Source organism: Pteropus alecto, unplaced genomic scaffold (genome assembly GCF_000325575.1).
Source record: "Pteropus alecto unplaced genomic scaffold, ASM32557v1 scaffold112, whole genome shotgun sequence".
Taxonomy (NCBI): domain Eukaryota; kingdom Metazoa; phylum Chordata; class Mammalia; order Chiroptera; family Pteropodidae; genus Pteropus; species Pteropus alecto.
The window spans coordinates 635,018-642,562 of record NW_006433133.1 but is presented as its reverse complement, the minus strand read 5'-3'; the positions used below and the strand labels follow the sequence as shown (position 1 = coordinate 642,562).

General features: G+C 40.1%; 1 pseudogene; it reads left to right on the top strand.

Moving 5' to 3' along the window:
- Positions 1 to 5,498: 5,498 nt before the first annotated feature.
- LOC112476773 lies at positions 5,499 to 5,617 on the top strand (annotated as a pseudogene).
- Positions 5,618 to 7,545: the final 1,928 nt, after the last annotated feature.

Genomic DNA, 7,545 nt, shown 5'->3' with positions numbered 1-7,545 from the left:
TTTGGGCCATGCTGTGAGTTGAATTGTGTCCTCAAAAATATATGTTGAAGTTCTAACTCTCAGTACTTGTAAATATGACCTTAAAAATAGGGTGTTTGCAGATGTAATCAAATTAAGATGAGGTCATTAGAGTGGGCCCTAATCTAATATGACTCTCTTTCTTACAAGAAGAGAAGATACAGAGAGAGAAACAGAGAGGAAAATATTATGTGGAGACATAGAGACACACAGAAGGACAATGGCTATATGAAGATGGAGACAGAGATTGGAGTTATGCTACCATAAGTCAAGAAATGCCTGGGGCTACCAGAAGCTAGAAGAAGCAAGGGAAGATTTTCTCCTAGATGCTTCAGAGGCAGCATGGCCTTGTAAAAACCTTGATTTTTTCTGGCTTTCAGAACTGTGGTAGAAAATATTTCTGTTCTATTAAGTCATCCAGTTTGTGGCACTTTGTTAAGGCAGCCAAAGGAAACTAATACATGCCCTTATTTGGGTATCCATGAGACATTCACTAAATAACTACTATGTGCCAGACACTATACTAGGCACTGGAGAAATATAGAAATGAGACAGGCCCTATTCTGTTAAAGCAGACTTCAGATTTCTACAATGGATTAGGCCATTTCCAGGGCCCCACAGATGACTTTTCCTACTCTGTGACCTAGCAAACATATTTCTTTGCCTTATTTGTTCATGTATGTAGAGTATGTAGGTGCTCTAAAGACCAGATTTCTCCTGGCATTTCTGACAAATTCTTTTATCCAGGGACACAGTCATTCATATAGCTCCCTCTCCCTCTGGGGTTGCTGTGGGAGGGAAGTAGGAAAGGAAAAAGGTTCTAAAACAACTTTCGTTTTGTTTTCTGCCCATATCTTTCTCAATTAATCCATATTCCCAAAGACATTTCTCCAGCTCTAAAATGAGGAGCTCTTCATAGACTTTATGAAACACTATGCAGAGACCACACTATGGCACTGTTTCATTCTCCAATTTAATACAATACACAGCTCATTTTATATCACCATATGAGGCTTTCACCTCAGGGTTTATGATGTGGTGTGTGTGTGTGTGTGTGTGTGTGTGTGTGTGTGTGTGTGTGTGAAGATGCATATCAAATGCCAATTAAATGTCTCTTGGACCTTCCTGCCACCATTATAAGCCCTTGGCAAATTGATGAAGTAGGCAGTATTTGTCTTTATTTCAACTCCTACATTAGTGGTTAGAGACACTATTTTCTATCATACTTCACATCTTCTCCTCTGCCTAACCTCAGTTAGGTGCTCTTGTGTCATTGTCACGTTATTGCTGTGATAACTTTGCCTGCTAAGGTACTAACTGATAACATGGTGTCAGCATGAGGTACGACCCCTCAGAGAAGTATTTTATTTTTAAAAGGAGATATCTTGAGATCAAAACCTCTCAAACCCCAAAGAAATATAGCTCTAATGAAGGACTGGCATGCAGTGGACGAATCCTTTGGGGCAGGGGTTCTGTATCCTGTCATATTCATGTATTCAATACCAAAGGATATGTATGGAGTATGTGCTCTTTACCCAATTGTATCACACATTTTTTTTAATCACTCAGTTCATTGTATTACTCACAACAACCTGGTAAAGAAGATATCGACATCTTAACTTTAAGGAAAAGGAAACTAAGGAACAGAGAATTGGATTCTCATGGTCAGACAGCAAGAATGCATAAAAGTTAGAACTAGTTTCTGATGTGTCTCTGCCTCCAAACCTAGTACTCTTTCTTCTGTACCACACTACCTCATTAAACATGTTATAAATCAAAGGAATGCTTCCTTATCTGCAAGATTATGCCTTGAGCCTTATGGAATGATGCAGAAATGAGTACAGCGTGCCCATGCCTTAAAATGTATTTCCTTCAATTCATATCATATAGTCAGTGCCTCAAGGCCAAACCTGCATCTCATAGACTGTCTTACGCAGGTCTAAAAAATCTCATTTAGAGAGTTACTCAGGGTCAAGAGAAAAAGGAGATGCGGTTGATGATGCTTTCATTCAAATGCTTTCTTGTGACCAAAAGTCTGAAAGTCTTTTTTCTATAAGCACTGTCTATTTCTCACTGAGTAAGCAGTAGCCTCCTATTAACTTCTGGCATTCCGATAACCTCCAGCCTCCCAGGAAGTCATCTGTCTTTCCTAAATAGGCTGCACTCTTTCTCTGATAAAACACATATTCCTATATTGACAAGGCTTGCCATCTCCAGTGATGGGTAGTTTCTGTGAGACCTTCGGTATGATATTTTCTCTTCTCACGGCATCCTCTAATGCTCCACATACCAACATTATCCCCATATTTTAAGTCCTGTCATCATCATGCTTTCCTTGCTCTGTATCTATCAAACCTGCTCTCCAGAAGAGATAATGTATCAACTCTTCACATGTCACTATGAATATGTTCAAATTCATCCATTCATCCCTGAGTAACAAATACTCAGAAGAATGTACTATATGTTGACATCATTGATAGAAAAAAAGACATGGACACTTTCTCTCAAGAAACTCATTTTCTAGTGATAAAAATAGACAGACCATTGCAATATCACAGAATGTCATTAATTTTATATTTAAAGTATGACCAAGGTATCATTTAAGACAGGGGAACATCTAGCCCACACTAGGAGAATTGAGAAAGGGTTTCTCAAGAAGGCAATGGCTAAGCCGCATCTCCAAGGATAAAGTAGTAAATAAACAAGGAAAGAGGTAAAGATTTCCAGAGGGAAGGAGGGAGAGAGAGAGGAGAGAAATTTGTAGGGCCCCTGCGATTCTGGTTTGGGTAATTAGGCAATAAGGTAAATGGTGGTGTTGTTCATGCAGATGGGTGATACAAGAAGAGGCAGGTGAGAATTATGGGTAGGGATGGAGACAGATGGCAGGTGATATGTTTGGTTTTATACATGTTAATTTTGAAATGCTTATGTAACATTCAGGAAATTTCGGCAATTTTATAAATGGATCTTTAAAGAGATGTAGCAGGTTGTATTGATTTTGGAATCATCAGTCAACATGTCCCCTTGTTGTTCTGTGAGGTGATAAAAAGCCTTTGATTTCTGAATGCTCAACAGCAGGCAGAAGAGACATTTTAAAGTGAGGAGAAACATCCTTGAAACACTTTCATGATCTTGGCTACCAGCTGGCCTTGCCCTACTAGCTCAGTCTAGCTGCTCTTGACCCAGGATAGGTGTGTGGACTTTGTTTATGAAATGTGACATATGTAGTGGTTAAGGTATTCTTTAGTGGGTGACGAAAGAGCCAATAAAGTCAAACTTGATATCTGCCCATCTTGGTGCCTCACTAAATAGGATTTATGCATTACAGAGAACTGGACAGAATGAATAAGAGATTGTATGTATGCTCTTGGCTTTGGCCTTCATTGTTCTTAATGCTTTGTAAAGTCTTCTTGACCTCCAATTTTATATCTCCTTTAAACCATTCTGGACCACCACCAGGTGATTCTTTGTAAAACACCACTTTCATTAGTCTCCCAAACTTCTAAAAGAAAAAGTTCCAATTTTTCTATGATCATTTGAGTTCCTCAGGAATATGGTCCTACCTTACTGTCAACAAAAAGTCACCGTCACCAATTCAATGCCAAAAGGGATCCTCAATCAGGGGTGCAGTAAAAGGAGAGACATTATTAAGGTGAAGAGTTTGCAAACCAGAGAAATGCAGCCTACAGTAGAAACTGAAAGTGTGTCTAATGAGACAAAGGGGGAGGCCCACTTATACAGAGAAAATGCCCGCCCTGGTCCCTAATTTGTCCACTTTTATGCAAATGAGGAATCCAAATTAGCATAGTTTGATTGATTCACATAACACTGTCCTGATTGGTTGGAATCACATGTCCTGATTCTTCCTTATGGAGATATTCTAATTGGTTGGTAAAGACCCAAATGAGGATATAACTATGCAGCTCCAATTGGACAGGCAGGTCTTAGCTCATTGGTTGAAATACAGTTCCAGGAACTTCTTTATAAGGGTCAGCTCAGAAGACAGGAACACTTTGCAGGAGGCTTAGCAGCCCAGTCTGTGTCTTTTCCCTGTAATGCAGGGTGCCTGAGGGGCCCCCTGTAAAAAATGACTGCTAAACTCTGATTATAAATTTGGGCCCCGTTAACCACAAAGAGACCTATTTGACAAGTATATTCCTTCTTGGGGTCAACATTACATAGCTGAACTGAACTTGTCCTAGCTTCTACACAAACTGTCTACTCACTTATACTGAAACAAACCAGACTTTTTCACAGTGTAAACCCTTGCTAATGCTATTATTCCATGAACTTGGAAAGCCCCTTACTAACTTCTCTACTTAGTCAATCAAGGAATCTTCATTGAACACATACTATATATCTTCTATGCCAATCTAGGTTCATACAGCTCTCTCCCTTCTCTTCCATATCACAGCAAGTACGGTTACAGTGACCATAAATCCAAAATAAAATGTCATTTTGACAAATATATGTGTGCTATGGGACGATAAGGAGAGACTGTTTAAAATTGAGGTTATTCTCATCTGAATTGTATTAGAGAACGCCTTGCATAGTAATATTGGTATTTTGTCTCTTAAACTACACTGGAGTTTTTGGAAGCTGAGTCCAAGTTTAGACTTCTTAGTACCCCACATGGCACCAATCACATGCTAGGCATCTAATAGTTCTTCAATAAGTATTTGTGTTTGGACTAACTTCTGAAGTTCCTTGTTTGAACCTGGCATCAGTCTTTAGGTGCAGCCCATCATCAGTAGCTATGAAGGTAGGGCAGGAGGAAAACTAATGAAAGTAAGGTTAAATTCAGCAGAAAATACATTTTAACAGAGGAGATTAGCCCTTCTGCCGAGCAAGCTGAGCCCTAGTAAACTGATTCTGCCTTCTTCAAAGGGCTGTGGAAATAAATCACCTTGTGGGTGAAACAGACTTAGTCTTTATTTGCAGGGGATTTTAAGTGTCTCTATGGTTTAGTTCTTCACAAAAATCATCTGATATTTAACATCTGCTCCATGTTCAAATTACCTTGGGCATTTTTCTAAGACTCTGAAAATGAGTAAGGAGCTCTAACTTTCCAAGTGTCTACCAAAGCCAAAGAGATATTAATTAGAGGCAGGAGGGGAAGGAATTGGGAGCTGGTCTCACCAAAGGAAGTTAGTTTATTCCTTAACAAATGAATGAAATGTGAGTTCAGAAGGTAGAACAGAAACCTTTTAAACTCTTCACAGCTAGACAAGAAATTGAATGGAAGAGATAGATAAGAAGAGATTTCTGACAAATAAGTCAGAAATTTCCCGTAACTTGGAAGATAAGATAATAAGGTTAAAAATGCTTCAAACTTTGTTTTTTGGATATTGAGGAACACGCTAGGAGTCAGCAAATTTTGTTCTGTAAAGGGCCAGATAGCAAGCTACAAACCTGTAGTCTTCAGATACACATTCTCTTTTGTTTCTTTTAACAACTCTTTAAAAATGTTTTTAAAAATTCTTTATGGCCATGCCTCCCTGAACAAGCCCAATCCTGTCTGATCTTGGAAGCTAAGCAGGGACAGGTCTGGTTAGTACTTGGATGGGAGACAACCTAGGAAGACCAGGTGCTGTAGAGATTGTAAGCTGACAAGTTCCTTGCAATCTGTGAGGTAAACCAAGAGTTGCCTCATCTAAAAAATAAAATAAAATAAATCCTTAGTAGGAGTTTGTCCACCCTTGTTCTAGAAGATGGTGTGTGTGTAAATTACAATTTGATTTCACCTGGAAGAATACTTATTGTGGTAAGGTCAACTTTGCAGAATTAGCAGTGGAAACCCTTAGGGCAGCAGTACCCAACCATTTTGGCACCAGTACTTGTGCTCTTATGAGAATCTAATGCTTGATCATCTGAGGTGGAGTTGAGACGGAAATGCTAGTGCTGGGAAGCGGCTGCAAATACAGATGAAGTTTCACTGGCTAGCCTGCTGCTCACCTCCTGCTATACGGTCTGTTTCCTAACAGGCCACTGATTGACACCCATCCACAGCCGGGGGTTTGAGGACTCCTGCTCTGAGGTAGATGCTAAGAAGACTCTGAATAAGGGAAAGACTAAATCCAAGACTTACTAACAAGAGATCCTCAGCCTGCACACAGGGCAACTACTACCAGCACAAAGAGCTATTTGGTGGAGGGGACCAGGTTTGAGTGAATCTAAGGATCTGTGCAAAAGCTATTCAATGTGAAAAAAAATAATCAAAAAGTGTGATTTGAGCAGGACACGGAGCACCTGGTCACCTTGAAGCTGGAGAACTCCCCCAGGAGTTTCAGAACAAACCCAAATGCAATCTGGAAGCCAGGGTCAAGGAGAGGCAAACCCTCAGAGTATTTTTTGACCACAAGGCAGGGGAAGTCCAGAGTTTTATAATTACCAAGTAGCCTATACTATACTTTGGGATTAAGTGAAATCTCTGCAAAATGTAATTTACCTGCCTGAGATCAGCCTAAAATACTTTATGGGGTAGACCCTGATGGATGTAGAGAAATTATGCCTGAAAAATTGGAGTCTGAGAACCCTGGGAGTTCTGATGCTAGAAAGAAAGTGGTTAGAAATGTTTCCTTTTTGCCTTCCCCCATGGGGACTGCTTTTCCCTAGGGAGGAGAAAGCAAGGCTGAAGATAAAAACTACAGAGAAACTACAGAGTATCTAAACAGCACTTGACAAATAAGTTTTTGAGAGACTAAGGGAGGGGCTCTCCCTGATGCCGACTGAAAAGACCAGAGGTCAAAAGTCTTAAGCTTAGATCGACTTGTTAAGAAGATAGGCAGAACAATGCTTCATCCCACTCACTATAGCCTGGAGCTAGAACCTTTAAGACTGAATAAGAGCTAGGTACCTAATTGGGAGGAGGAAGGGTTAGAACCACACCAACCACAGGTCTTCTGAAAATAACCATGTATTTCAGTTTCCAAGGTATTTTTGCAAACATTGTTTGATCTGAAGCTCCTAATACATGACAGAGATTATTCTCCCAATTTTTATAGATGAAGAAATTGATGGTCCAAAGGGTTGAGCTACTTTCCTCAAATCCCTCAAGATTCCAAATCCAATGCTACTTTTACACTACTGTCCCTGTTCCTAGTAAGAAAACAACAAAGTGGGAAATGGCTAGCAAAGAAGTGTATCCCTGGAAGAGGTGACTCAGGAGCTGGAGAGGGTGGGACAGAAATGAGTAATTAGAAGGTGAGGATGGTGGGCTTGTGAAAAAAAGTTAAGGCTTACAGAAGACTGAGAATTGAAAAGGCTTTTAAATTGAAACAGTTCTGAATCTAGAGTCTGCTTTCCAAGGAAACAGGGGAATGAGTTTTTAAAATGTTGAGGGTAACCAGTAAGAGGATTGAGATGGCTCCCAGGGGTTTCCACTAGGGGCAGACGGATACACCAGAGCAATGACTTCCTGCTCAGTTGATCATGTTGTGGAAAAGATCCAAAATCAGACTGGCAAGAAACCAAGCAGCACCCGGAGAGTTGTAGAACTTAGATTTATTACGCCAGCGGTCCCAGAAG